Below are 14,421 nucleotides of genomic sequence, written 5' to 3'. Positions count from 1 at the left end.
GGTCCTGTTCGGTCTCTTGAGTCCTTGAATTCCTGTTTACACATTCTGCGATGATGCTGCAAGAAGGAACCTCCTCCAGGCCCTTTGAAGAGCCCTGTGGTCCGTATGCTTGGCTTCCTGCTTTCTGTGGTCCTCCTGGATGGACTGGAGCCCCTGCCCTGGTGGCGGTGGAATCTGGCCCCGCACCAGATTCTCGCTCATTCGTTTTTTCTCTTTCTGGTTCCTCCAGCTGACATTTATCAGCGATCTACTGGGCAGGAGTCCTTGTGCTAAGCAGAATGGACACCAAGATCCAGGTCCCAACTTGAAGAAATTTACAGCCGGATAGAGGGTCACGATAAGTGCTCCAGTATGACCAGTCAAGGCAGTGGGTCTGTGTGTCCTGGGCATATAACTAAGTGCTGGATGAATTCGGGAGGAAAAAAGCTAATGCAGCCACTTAAACACCTCGAGCTCCTGCAGTTTGACTTACGTTGTAGGCAAAGGCTACATACTGGGGTGGGTTTTCCCAAGCACCTCTACGGACTCGTAAGCTCTGTTTCCCCTTGTAGAGTTAAACATGCTGTGCCCCCAACCACCACCACTAGCTGGCACACCCACTTTGTGGTTTAGAGGCAGTAGAGACCTGGGTGTTTGCATTTGGCTCTATTAACCATCAGACGTGGCGAGATTTTAGGAGGAATGGGTTACAGGATTTAGAAATGTCTTCCAGAGCCAACTGGAAAGAGAGGAGGCCAGGAGTCAGGACTCAGGAGACACCGAAGCTGAGTGGTCTCAGGCAGATTACTTAACTGCTCTGTGTCTCAGTTTCCTTAAACCGTAAATGGAGCGGTAGTTAATTGTACTCAGTGGGTGGTTCTGGGAGTGAAATACGTGAACACCTGAGAAGCACTCCTGGCACGACCTAGCTTGTGGAACGTGCTGAATGATGTCCCCAAACACTCACACGTCTTTGCATGCTGGCGAGCCGGTCAGAGGGCAGAGATGTCTGCCAGTTGGCCCCAGAGGGCAGCGACGGGCCAGCGGGTGGAAGGTATGGAGTACAGTTGGGGAAGCCAAGGCAGGCATCCGGGCGGGCCCCATGGTGATGCAGTGGCATGTGTGTGCTAGGTGAGAGTCAGAAGCACAAGGAAGGACAGAAGTGATCACTTACCGCATGCCAGCCTCTGTGTGAGTGCTCTCGCGTGGGGAGCTTGGCTCGTCCCATCCGTGTGAGTCCCAGTGTGTAGGTAAGAACCTAGCACATAGAATAGGCCTTATTTTGAAAAGAATGCCTGAATTTTGGGCTTTGATTCTTTCCGTAACCCGATGACGTGTAGGATCTGTGATTGCCATCCACATTTTGAAGATGAAGAGATGAAGCCTGAAGGAGCACGGTACATCGCCCAAGTAATGTCAGTGATGCACTCTGGGGCCAGCAGAGGGTAAGGGCCTGGGACTCGAACCCACGTCAGACGCTTTCTCCTGCCGTGCTCTCCCAGGGCCTGCCAACCTCACGGCCCTCAGAGACGCTTCTGATTCTCAAGTCTCTGGTTTGAAGAGACTACCGAGTTCCAAGGGCCTGTCGCTGAGTCACTGGATCACTGCGGGCACTCCGGAAGCAGGCCCCATTTGTATTTCTGGGAATTTTCCTGAATGGCCAGACAGAAAAGGAGGTGAAGTTATGGCCACCGTGTGCTGACTCTTTTGTCTCTTCGTTGCCACCATGCTGATTTGAGAGGGATTTTTAGAGTCACGCATTCGTTATTTATGGTTGACGTTTTTATTGGTGCCAATAACTAGATAGCCACAAAGAATTCCTGCTTGGTGACTTATTCTCAAGGTCGGCATCCAGGCTTGTCTTAAGTAATTCCCTTTCTTCTTTGGCTATGGAACACCATGACTCAGGGCCAGGAAGCTCATGAGTTTCTCAGGACCGATCCAGACCCTGGGATTGCCCATGTGTCACGGACGGCAGGCTCTCCCCTGAATATCTCGCAGTATCTGTCAAGGGGACGAGGGCTTCCGAGTTCCTGTTTCTGCTGTCGATATGTGAGTGAAATTCAGATAGCCAACTCTGTTGCTGTGAAATTATTCTCATTGCTGGCTTTGCTGACATCGTACTTGAGTGGAATCAAAGCCATTTTGTCTAGGAGAAAGGGTGAGAAGAGTTAATATTCTACACAAGCGTTTTAGATGGTGATATTTTAGAACCGTCTCCAAAGACGGTAATGCTTAGATAGAGCACACACCAGATTCTCCTTAAGCATCCTTCCGTTCTGACTCCGTATGCAGCATGGTGTGGTTTGAGAGGGACGGTTTGAGGCTAAACACAGAAAGGGCTTCCTTAGGAATCACTTTCAGATCTTTTAAAGGATGATTGGAGTTATTTTCCAAAGAGAAATGATTTTATACACTTTTGAAAGGATTTGCCCTGGAATATTAAGTGCAAAACTTCTTTGCCATAGGAAAGTAAAATCTTAAACATGTACCCGCCTGGATGGCCGGATGTTAGCAGAGTTTACGTTGGGGTTGTCCATGGGCATTTTCTTCACGACGTTCTGAACGGTTAAATCTGGGATTTCTTATGATACCTTCAAGATAAAGCAAGGAGTTGGGGCACCTGGGTAGCTCAGTCAGTCAAGCCGCTGACTCCTGATTTCGGCTCAGGTCCTGATCTCCCAGTTCGTGGGTTCGCGTTCCACATCAGGCTCTGAGCTGACAGTGCAAAGTCTGCTTGGAATTCTCTCTCTCCCTCTCTCTGTCTGCCCCTCCCCCCCCTTCTCTTTCTATCTCTCAAAAAAAACTTAAAGAAAAATATAAAGCGACGAATAAGCAATCACTCTCAACTTCGCACTGATAGATCAACAGCCCGTGGATGTCTTTTCATCCGTCTCCCACTGTCTGAGAAACAGGGGTACCATTTTGTCCCTGGGGCCATTTTATTTGTTTTCTTTTCTTTTGCTTTATTTTTTGCCTATCATATTTATCACTTTCTCCTCCAGGACTCCAGGATTTTTGTGTCCTGGTTTATTCTCTTTGCCTTTACCGTCTTTCCTGGGCCCTCCCCCACTTGCTCCTTCCTTTCCCTCTAAATGCGCCCTGACCTCTCCATTGTTAAAGAGTCTATATCCATCCACCCATCTACTCATGCACCTGTCCATCCACCCCGTCGCATTTTTCTCTTTCCTCTCGCAGCCACGCTGTGTATAACTGGGGTCCTGTCGCCACCCTCTTCTGCTTCCAACGCCCGCCTCCCTGCCCTCTTCTTTCAGAGACCTCCAAGGCAGGGCCACTTTCTTGTCAAATCCAAAGCCTCTTTTCTCAGTCCACATCTTCCTTGCCCTCCAGCACTGTTATCATCCTGACCTTGAGGGACACCCTTCTCTGGCTTCCATGGTGCCCTTTTCCCTAGTGTCCCAAACTATCTCGCTGTTCATCCCCTTCCTCCTCGAGCCTCTAAGTGTGGGTGGGTGCGAGGGCATGCAGTCCTCGGCCCCAGGGCCTTACTTCTTTAGGCTTTCTCTGAGGCCTACCTCCCACTGCTGCGGGTTCCAAGATGCGTGCCTCTGGCCCTGACCTTTCACCCACTGTCCAGTCCTCCAGGGATGTCCCCCTAACGCCAGCCTCTCCAAATGTGAGTTCCTGGTTCCCCCTTGCCCTCCGCGGCTTCCATTCCCAACAGCATGCCGTCTCGGGGTGACAGGACCCCATTCTCCTTTCGCTGTCCACATCCGGTCTGCGTCCTTGTTTCTTCCTTCAGAGACTCTCTTGGGCGTGTCCCTGCCCGGCTCCAATCTCACATCTGTGCACATGTAGGGCGTTCCAAGTCTCCTAGATGAGCTTCTAGAAATTTCCCGCCACCAGTTCACCTTATAAAGATGCCAGACTCGGGTACCGGACTTGTCGCGTCCCTCGCTGTGTCTGCCGGAGCAGCCTGGAGCATGTCCCTGTTGTTCACTCACCTTCTGAGCGGCGGAAGTCCTGGGGCCTCAGGGTAGCTCATAAGTCCCTATGTCATGACGGCAGCTTCCTGTCTGTATCTGTTGCTGCTTACCGCCCTCCTCCTCCACGCAGCCCCCTCCCAGATCACGCACCCTCGGTTTCACCGACATGTAGTTATCCCTCATTTCAGACACCCCTGGACACTGACCTCCCCACGTCCCTGCTCGTACAGCGAATTCGCAGCCACTCGTGTTCTAACGTACAACCCCAGCGTCATCTTCTCCAAGCTTTTCCTGTTCACAATCTACTGCTCCCCAACCCCTGCCCCGCCTCAGCGAGTTTTCCTCTTTATTCCCTTACAACTCTGTCATCACGTGTGCGTTCCATTAAATCCATTCATCGGTCTGCTTATACTTATGGAGTGGGAGCTGTTTGGGATCTGACATATGGCATCTTCTCTCTGAATCCCCAGCACGAGACCTAGAAGTTAATAGATGCCGATAAATACCGACTGAATGAAACGTTAAGTGACACTTTCCTGCTGAGAAAACGGGGTTGGGTCCCTGTGACTTGGCTCATCCAAGGGCAGGCATTGCACCATACTTACCCTGATTTTCCAACACACAGTCGGCTCAAGCTCTCCAGAAAACCCTGGAGGCGTGTGCCCTCCCTTTTCTCTGCCTCCAGAGCTTGTCTGTCTCCCTCGCCGTCTGTTGCCCTCCTCTCCTCCATGCGGTCTACAGTTACTGTTCACATACAGCCGGTACCCTGCATGGTCAAGTACTTGAACGTGTTCTCCAGCTGTCTTTCGCTAAATTTGTCTTATCTCCCAGAATCGTGTGTGAGCGGAATGAAGACAGAGGCCACACTAGACGGTTTTTTGAACACCACCGAATCTGGATTCATGGCGTGCACATAGCTGTACATCAAATACTTGATGAGTTGTTTAGATATCTCATAGTTCATTTCCAAGTATTCAAGACCATCAGCGTCACAGTTTAAAGGCTGAACCCTGATGCTCTAATCGGAGTTGCCAAAACATGAGTAGGAGTCTGGAAATGACTAGAATTTCAGCAATAGAGAAACTTCCTGCCCCCAGTCTGATTCAGTTGGTAGTGTTCCCTTCACTAGACTTTAATAGAGCCACAAATCTCTTCTAAACCAGTTTGCTCTAGAATTGAAAAGAGCCCACATGTAGGGGACCGTCACTGACGCTGAGCCTTGAATTATGCAATGTCACGTCTGCAGTGTCCTGGGCCCGTCAGAAGCCCTCTGAGCTCTGCAGAGTAGCGAGAGTCTGATGCCAGGACAAAAGATGTTGGAGTCTGCTTTCATTTCACTACTTCTCAGAAATGCCTAGATGTTTGTCTAAGAAGCAGAGTGTTTTTAAAATTAGTATTCTTCGGGGCGCCTGGGTGGCGCAGTCGGTTAAGCGTCCGACTTCAGCCAGGTCATGATCTCGTGGTCTGTGAGTTCGAGCCCCGCGTCGGGCTCTGGGCTGATGGCTCGGAGCCTGGAGCCTGCTTCCGATTCTGTGTCTCCCTCTCTCTCTGCCCCTCCCCCGTTCATGCTCTGTCTCTCTCTGTCCCAAAAATAAATAAACGTTGAAAAAAAAATCAAAAAAATAAAAAATAAAATTAGTATTTTTCTATTCATAAAGCCGGTATCTGTAAAAGTATCACTTTTATCCCCCCTAAAAAGAAGTCGTTAAAAACATATTCACCCTGAAAGTAAAAAACCAACCAACCAACAACAACAACAAAAACCCATCCTTTAAATGTTTCAGCTGGGCCTAGATGACCTCCCCAAACGCACAGACACAGAAAGTTGCTCCCCACTGGTTTATACCGAGGGTGATATTAGTCCCTGCCTCGGAAGGAGCCAAGAGAAGCACATAAGATGAGCACAAAAAGAGCTTTGCTCAATGTGGGGCACACAGTAAGAAATCCATAAAGGTTCAGCTGGGTTATAATCACACACTCGGGATTGCAGTTCGAAACTGTCACCAGTTGTCCTTCTACGTCGCTTGAACATCTAAGAGCTGGGCCCAAGTCTGCTGACAAGGACTTGGTGGCTGTTGGTGGCAGCTCCTTGGAGCAGGGACCTCAGGCCCGGGCTCCTGTGCGACAGAGGGTGGCCAGGATGCTGCCTGTTCAGCAGCTGCGGGCTGAGTGACGCGGTCACGCTGGCCTCCTCCTGCGACATTCTGCAGTGTGGAGACGGGACGAATGTCAACCGGGAGAAAAAAAAGGATGACGTCATGGCCTGCTCCACATGGGAGGATGGGTGGCCTGGGTCCCACCCCTTTTGCTGGGGGGGGTGGGGGTGGGGGTGGGCAGCCTCCATGTGGAGAGCAGAGGAAGGGGCCCTTCCGTGAGATCATACTAGTCCACGACACTTTGTGACCGATGTCAAAGCGAGGCTCCTTCTCCGCGTGGCCAAGGCCAGAGCTGGGACGATCTGCATCTACTTGTTTCTTCCCAAACGTAGGCGTCCTGAGGCACCTGGGACCCCAGCCGTGGTTTTCTTCGTTGTGTGCGTGGAAAACCGCGAGCGGGAATGTTTGCACCGATCCCCACTCAAGTGAAGCAGGGCCGATCCCCCCTAAACGGGTTTGCTCGGCATGTTATCAGAGGGTTTGTGGGGACCCGCTGTGGGCTGGTGGGGGAGGAGCCCATGACCTGTGAACTGCTGCGTTCCCAGGGTCTCACCCTCCCCCGTCCCCCATGCAATGCCAGGCTGCTTACGTCGTGCTTAATTCTGCATCATTTGGCCTTGATTTTGAAAGCCCTTGGGGGATTCCATGGAGAATGAGCAAGGCTGTTCAGTGTTTACTGCTGAACCAGAGCTACAACTCTATCCCCTGCTCGTAGAAAAGCCTTAGCACTACAAGTCTGATTTTATAAAATAGGTGAGTGGGGGTGTTCCTTACAATGTCAAGGGTATTTTAAAGTATGTTTTTACAACTTGGCAGAGTCTGGGGAGAAAAGAGACTTAAAACTGAAGTCCTCGTTGCTGCCGCCAATTGAAAATGAATCACAAATGAAGATAAATCACCCCTGAGCGTATAACGCGGAACAATGGGAAAATATTATCAGAATTGTAAAAATCTGATTTGCATGCAACTTTGCAGAAACATAGCCTTGCAAGCATAAACCGAGGCAAGCAGACTGACTCATGTAAGGGGGGGGGGGGGGAATCAGTCTAAGATTCCAAACATGTATGTCAGGAGATGATTATTGGATTTGAAAAAAAAAAAAAAAATACCGCGTTTTACAAAGTATACCCCACCGGCTCTCTTTGCCATGGGGGATTCCAGTGAGCGTTTATAAAATGCACTGACTGCCAAGACGCTGTAGAGAGTATCAGTAAGACTGTTAATAACACAATTTACTAGGTATCTGCCGCTTATATTTATCCTGCGCACACATTGTCTCCACTCCTTACGGTAATCTTACAAGCGTTCTTCCCCCCATTTGATACACGGGGGCATTCTCAGAGTGTTTCCACAGCTCAGCCCAGGCCCCGCGGCCGATGGGGGACAGCGTCAGAGGTCACTCAGTTTATCCTGGCCTTAAACCTACCTGCTCTCCCACACCTTCCCAGCGTCCCCCAGGCAAGTGAGAGGCCGCAGGGACCAAGTTCTGGCCACGGCCTCAAACAGCAGACGGAACCTTGGCCCAACATATATGTTATGCTTTTCAGGAGGGAGAGCTGTTGCCCGAGACAGAGATTCTGCAGGTCGGAACGAAGGCACGTTTTCTAAGAGACTGGAGGAAACAATTTACTGAATGACATTTTTTTAGAAGTCGCTGTTATTCCTAGCTGTGATTTTTTTTTTAATTGAGGTATAATTCACCTGGTCTAAAACTCACCGTTTTTTTTTTTTTTAATTTTTTTTTTAACATTTATTTATTTTTGAGACAGAGAGAGACAGAGCATGAACGGGGGAGGGTCAGAGAGAGGGAGACACAGAATCTGAAACAGGCTCCAGTCTCTGAGCTGTCAGCACAGAGCCTGACGCGGGGCTCAAACTCACGGACCGTGCGAGATCATGACCTGAGCTGAAGTCGGCCGCTTAACTGACTGAACCACCCAGGTGCCCCTAAAACTCACCGTTTTACGGTGTGTAATTGCTGTGGTTTTTAGTAGATTCACAGTGTCGTGCGGCCATCGCCGCTCTGCAGTTTTGGACCATTTCCTTCATCCCCAGAAACCCCATACCCGATAAGGTCACGTCCTAGTCCCCGTTTTCCCTGCCCCCACCCCCTGGGAGGCACTAATCCTTCTGTCTCTACGGACTTACCGATTATTCTGGACATTTCCTATAAATGGAAGTATGCGATATGTGGCCTTTTGTGTCGGTTTTGTTCACTTAGTGTCCTGTTTTCAGGGTCCGTCCATGTCGTAGCAGGTGCCAGTGCCCTGTTCCCTTTTCTGGCTTAATAATATTCCACTTGTATGGAAACGCCACACTTTGCCTATCCATTCATCAGTTTGTTTTTTTTTTAATTATTTCTTTTAAATGTTTATTTTTGAGAGAGAGAGAGAGAGAGAGAGAGAGAGAGCGCGCAAGCAGGTGAGGGGCAGAGAAAGAGGGAGACACAGAATCCAAAGCAGGCTCCGGGCTCTGAGCCTTGAACCCAGGGTTCCAAGGCAGGCTCCTTGGGTTGAACCCATGGACCGTGAGGTCATGACCTGAGGCAAAGTCAAGACGCTTAACCAACTGAGCCACCCAGGCGCCCCTCCATCCATCAGTTTCTGAATGATTTTGATGCCACGATAAATTTCGTTCCAAAGGGTTAGGTTGGTTAGCAAACCAGCAAGCTTGAGTCCGCCCCTAGCAAACATGGGCCGTCGTCCGTCTAGCAACACCTGCGGCAGCCAGATCTCCAGTGGCTTCTTGTGGTTCGAGAAATAACATGGAAACTCCTGACAGAGACCTTCCCACCGTCAGCCTCTTGCTGTGTGTTTATTGTGTCCAAGGTGGTTCGGGATGGAGGAGGAGACCCACAGGAAATGAGTGGACACACACATTTACAATAAACACACAGTTATCAGTGAGAAATGTGTGCAGTCTCCACATTCAGGCCGAACAGGTGGCAGCCAGGCAGACGGTACTGGCAGGCAAAACCTTCCAGGCAGAGAACAGAACTCGCGGGGACTCTCAGGCACAAAGGACACACCTCTTTGAGAAACGAAACGACCAGACCCCCTGAGAGAGCACCGCTCCTACATGTAGTCTAGCAGAGTTAGTTATGTTGATCCTGTTGCACATTACGTCCCTGGTACCCATTCCCATAAGAGATTCCCATAAGAGAATCATTAATCCAGAATCAGATCGTACCTGTTGGAAATACAAAGCTGAATACTCTACGCTTTCAATTGATTTCTAAAAAGTGCATGTCATTGCATACAGTCATTTATTTTAGAAAGGTAGGATTCGTTCTCAGTGCACCAAAGCTTTGGGCTAGATGTCCCCAATTACTCAGAAGGTTGGTGGTTAGAAGTCCAAAGAGATTTTTGCAAAAGCAGTGAGGGGAAGTCTGCTGACCTTGCACTGGTGACATTTCCAGCAGATTCCCTGTTAGGTCGTGTCACACAGAAAGGGCTGAATCCGCACCTACCTTCTCAGTAGGGCACCGCTGATTACGTCAGAGGTCCATGGAAACGATGTGTTTTTTTTTCCCCATACACCTTTTATTTCTGCAATTTTCATACCTCCAGTTAGAAAACATTGACAAATGATAGATACATGCAGGGCTCTTTGAATTAATTCAGCCTCAAAAGTTAATCTTTAACCCTGACATTTTTGCTGGAAATGGTTCTCCCTTACTCCCACAACAAAGGAATAAAATGTTGACACAGTTTTCACTTCTTAATTTTGGTTTATTTCAGCTCCCAAGGTGCCCACTTAGTCAATGTGATCAAACTCACAGAACCTGAGGCCTAAATATTTAAGTCCCTGAAACCTTCTCCTTTATCTCCTTGTCAATGAATAATTCATTTGTCTGCATAGCCTCTGAAGCAGATCTTCTTTATAAAAGAAAAAGGGGGGGGGGTACGTAATAGACCAGAATAAATGCCGGTAAAATTTCAGGTTTGCCCTTGGAAGCTAAGCTAAGATTTTGAGAGAGAAAATGAGTTTTTGGTTCTTGAGGCTTCTTAGCACATAACTATGGATTTCTTTTAGGATCTATTGACTGGAAGTAGTATTGACATAGATATTTAAGCATCATACCACACCAATTCCTATTGTAGAGATTATATTCCATGTTGTGTTAATTTCTAGAACGTTCTACCAATTTTTAGACTTATCGCTTAAACTCTCAGGAGTTAACTTAAAATACCATGGTGGCAAGAGTTCGGGGACCTCATTTTCCACAACATATGTGCTCGTCAAAAAGAACGAAAGTTGAATTCTTACAAAGAAAACCCCTTTAATGACTTTTTCAGAGGACTGTTTTTGGATGACTTTTTTGTGTGACCAATGGCCATCCTTGCAGACCAGCAAACAACCCCGGGAAGGGGCGCCTGGGTGGCGCAGTCGGTTAAGCGTCCGACTTCAGCTCAGGTCACGATCTCGTGGTCCGTGAGTTCGAGCCCCGCGTCAGGCTCTGGGCTGATGGCTCGGAGCCTGGAGCCTGTTTCCGATTCTGTGTCTCCCTCTCTCTCTGCCCCTCCCCCGTTCATGCTCTGTCTCTCTCTGTCCCAAAAAAATAAATAAAAAAAAAAAAAAAAAAAAAAAAGTTGAAAAAAAAAATAAAAACATAAAAAATAAAAACGCAAAATAAATAAAGGTTATTTAAAAAAAAAAAAAAAAAAAAAAAAAAAAAACAACCCCGGGGAAAACTTCTCTATTAGTGTTCTTACTAGAACGAGGAATAGGGTAGTGGGTTCCACATCTCTCATCATCCAGAAAAGGAGGCATAGTGGCTGTAAAGAAAATCTCCAAATTTTTTTTTTTTACATTTCTTTATTTTTGAGAGACCGAGCACAAGTGGGGGAAGGGCAGAGAGAGAGCGAGACACAATTTGAAGCGGGCTCCAGGTTCCGAGCTGTCAGCACAGAGCCCGATGCGGGGCCCGAACCCACGAACCGCGAGATCATGACCTGAGCCGAAGTCGGACGCTTAACCGACTGAGCCACCCAGGTGCCCCGAAAATCTCCAAATTAAATAGCCCAAGAGGGTGCTTGTTTAAAGAGCACTGGGAAATGTGTTAATAAATGCAGCCGCAGGTGGGGGCCACGTGCTGTCCCTCATGCCATGTGCAGTTGCCCACACGCATGGGTGATAAAATGCAGACGGGCTGTGCTCAGTTTTGCATTGTTTTAGATTCTCTGCAGAGGAGGCCCCGTGTTGCCTGCCCCTGCCACCGTTGTCTCTAGGGGCCGTCCCTCCGCCTGGGTGATGCCACCTCCAGGGCTCTTGTCTGTCCTCAGTGATCTGATCGCTCCTGAGACCCTTCCCAGGGCTCCTCCTTGTCGGTGCTCTCCCCCCCCACACACACACATACCCTTCCACCCTACAGACAGACTGGTGTTTCCAGCTCTGATTTCTCTGGAGTTCCAGATCATTCTGGTATTTTCTGGAAACCGGATTGCCCATACCCAGCTGTCCCACAGGATCTCAGCCTCCATAAATCCAACACTAAGCTGTAGTTTTGCTCTCCTCAACCCCCATTGTCCCTGGGGCTCCCCATCTCAGGCTCCAGCATTGCCACTCACCCAGCAGCTCAGAGTCAGACCCTGGAGAGTTTCTGGAATCGCCCGGTGTGCTACCTGCATGCACAGGGCATGCCGATGCCGGCTTCGGCACACCTTCCTGATTCCTTTGATTTTCTCGCCTCCGCTGCCGCTCGCCTGGTCCCGCCCGCCCCCCTCCTCTGGGAGCTGGACAGGTTAACCCTGCAGGTTATCTCCACCCTGGACAAAAGTGTTCTCTCCTGAACACAAAGTGTTCTTCCTCCTCCCTGAGGGAGGCCATGTGCCACCCCAGGATGACACTGATCCCTCTGGTGCAGCACTCAGAGCCTGCCTGAGCCCCTGCGCCCCAGCCCTCCCCTCCCTATCTGACCCTGAACTCGGGCCGTCCCCTGGGCAGCCCCTGCTTGTACCACACTCCCCACGGCCCCTCATCTGGCCAAGTCCCGCCACCGTGCAGGGTGGCTGTCACCTCCTCGCATCGCTCAGCTCCCGCGAACCTCCGTGCCTCCACATTGTACCTCCTCCCATCCCGCAAGCATCCGGGTCCTAGGATCCCACTCTCTCATTCCTGGTGCCACCGCCCTGGTCGAACATCTCCATTATTTTTCATGCGAGCCTGTTGTTTTTAAACGTTTTTAAACCAGTGGAGTCCCTTCCTTCAAGGGAAACCCAGAGCATAAAGTGGGGAGGGAGCAGGAACTGAGGAAGATGCTGGAGGAGGAGAGGGAGGAGGTAAATTGTAAACAGTTGCATGTTTATTGAGCCTGAGCCGAGCTTGTCGCTATGCCACTTGGGCTCTGGACCTCTGCTCCCCTGGGACCCCGCAGCCCCGTGAGGTGGCAGATATCATCTCACAGACAAGGACCACACTACACTGTGTGGGGGGCATAGATGACCTGAGGAAGGGGAGAGGTAGGGAGAGCAGAGCCACGGCACCACCTCGCCCTGGGCTGGGTCTCCTCGCCCTCGTCTGATGCTTCTCACTTCTTGAGCTTGTCCTGTCTCCCTCCAGGTGTGTTTTCTCTTGCCTTTGACTGCATTTGCACTGCCATTATGTTGCTCCCTCGCGGTGACAGTCTCCTCAGGCTCGCCCTTGGTCTGTGACCACTGACCAATGGCGGCCTGGTCTGGACTCAGTGGTCCCATGGAGCATGGATGGAGGCTCTGGCTCTTCCCATCCCCCCGCTCCAACTCCTTGGTGACCCTTTCCCTCTCCTCCCATGTCCTTTTGGCCTTAGTCACAGGAGCCCTGCCTGAATTTCCCACCCACGGCATGATGCCTTATTAATGTCCCACTACAGTTAGCGGGCCAGACACACGGCTCTGCACCCCTGAGTCGGGGGGCTTCCTCCCAGGTAACCCGTGGTCAGACTATCCCTGCTTGTTTCCTGGTGTGAACATTGATGTCATCAACCCTTCCTCTTTGGGGAGTTATTCCTGTTTTCCAGAACTAGCTGACTCACCACCAATCTTGGATCTCTCTTCTTACTTACATGGATGGAGGCACGTACAAATCTATACTTTGAAGACTAACCATCCAAGTGGGCCAACAGATACCTATGTGTGGTAGATACCTATGTGTGTTTCTGTTTCCCCGAGACCAGGCACATCTTGAGTTTCGATACTGTCCCATGTTTTTATATCCTTCGTGGCACTCAGCTCATTATTTGGCACTGACTAAGCTATTCCATAAGCAATGAAAGAATCATATTGTTGAACTATAAATGTTGCAATCTGATCTGTTGTCTAAGCCTGTGTTTGTGTGTTGGATCATGTGGCTTACATGCTGTGTAATAATAGAAAATATTTACATTGGTCTTTGCCCCAGTTCCTTACACAGGGCTCTTATATCCTTTGTAATTTCCTCAGTGATACGAGTGCTAGACACATCGTTTGTTATAATACTTGGTCTTTGACTCTGGTTCCTGATGCAGAGCTCCCAAATCTCTTTGAATTTCCCGGGTGATAGAATATCTTTTGTTCTTTTTTTTATTTTTTAAGTTTATTTATTTATTTTGAGAGAGACAGAGACAGCATGAGTATGGGAGGGGCAGAGAAAGGGAGAAAGCATCCCAAGCAGGCTCTACACAATCAGTGCTGAGTCCGTTGTGGGGCTTGAACCCACAAAGCCGTGAGATCATGACCTGGGTCGAAACCAAGAGTCGGACGCTTAACCGACTGAGCCACTCAGGTGTCCCAGAATGTCTTTTGTTCTAATGAGGGGCCTGTGTGTTGACTCAGGGATGGGGGCTGGCCACTAGAAAGACCAAATCACAATTAGAAGCTTGGAACTTTTAGCCGTACCCCTCAGGGCAGAGGGGCTAGAAATGGAGTTATTGATCGGTCGTGAGTACATGATGAACCCTGCAAAAAAAAACCCGACATTATAGGGTTCAACTGTATGAGCTTCTGGGTTGGTGATCACATCCATGTACTGGGAGGGTGATGCACCCCAAGTACACGGAAGAAGCTCCTGAACTTGGCACCCTATGGACCTCACCCTGTGTATCTCTTCATTTGGCTGTTCATCAGTACCCTTTATCACATCCTTTATTACGGTAAACTGGTAAGCATTAAGTAAGCGTTTCCCTGAGTTTTGTGATCTATTCTAGCAAATGAATCCAAAGGTAGGGGCTTGTGGAAACTTGTGATTTGTAGCTGAGTTGGACCCAAGTTGTGGGTTAAGCTGGGGACCCGTGGCTCGTGATTGGCATCGGAGGTGGGTGGCAGTCTTATGGGCCTGAGCTCATCACCTGTGGGGTCTGCATTAACTGTGGTTACTGTCAGAAT

At 49.5% G+C, this 14,421-nt stretch overlaps 1 protein-coding gene across 1 annotated transcript in view; it reads left to right on the top strand.

Moving 5' to 3' along the window:
* Window positions 1-14,421, top strand: part of ADAM12 (ADAM metallopeptidase domain 12) — a 353,237-nt gene that overhangs the window by 117,930 nt on the left and 220,886 nt on the right. The gene's annotated exons all lie outside the window — the stretch shown is intronic.

The sequence above is a fragment of the Puma concolor genome, chromosome D2, assembly GCF_028749965.1.
Source record: "Puma concolor isolate L17-30 chromosome D2, mPumCon1.1.hap2, whole genome shotgun sequence".
NCBI classification, from domain to species: Eukaryota; Metazoa; Chordata; class Mammalia; order Carnivora; family Felidae; genus Puma; species Puma concolor.
Note: the sequence above shows the minus strand (reverse complement) of the source record. Positions and strands in the feature narration are given on the sequence as shown.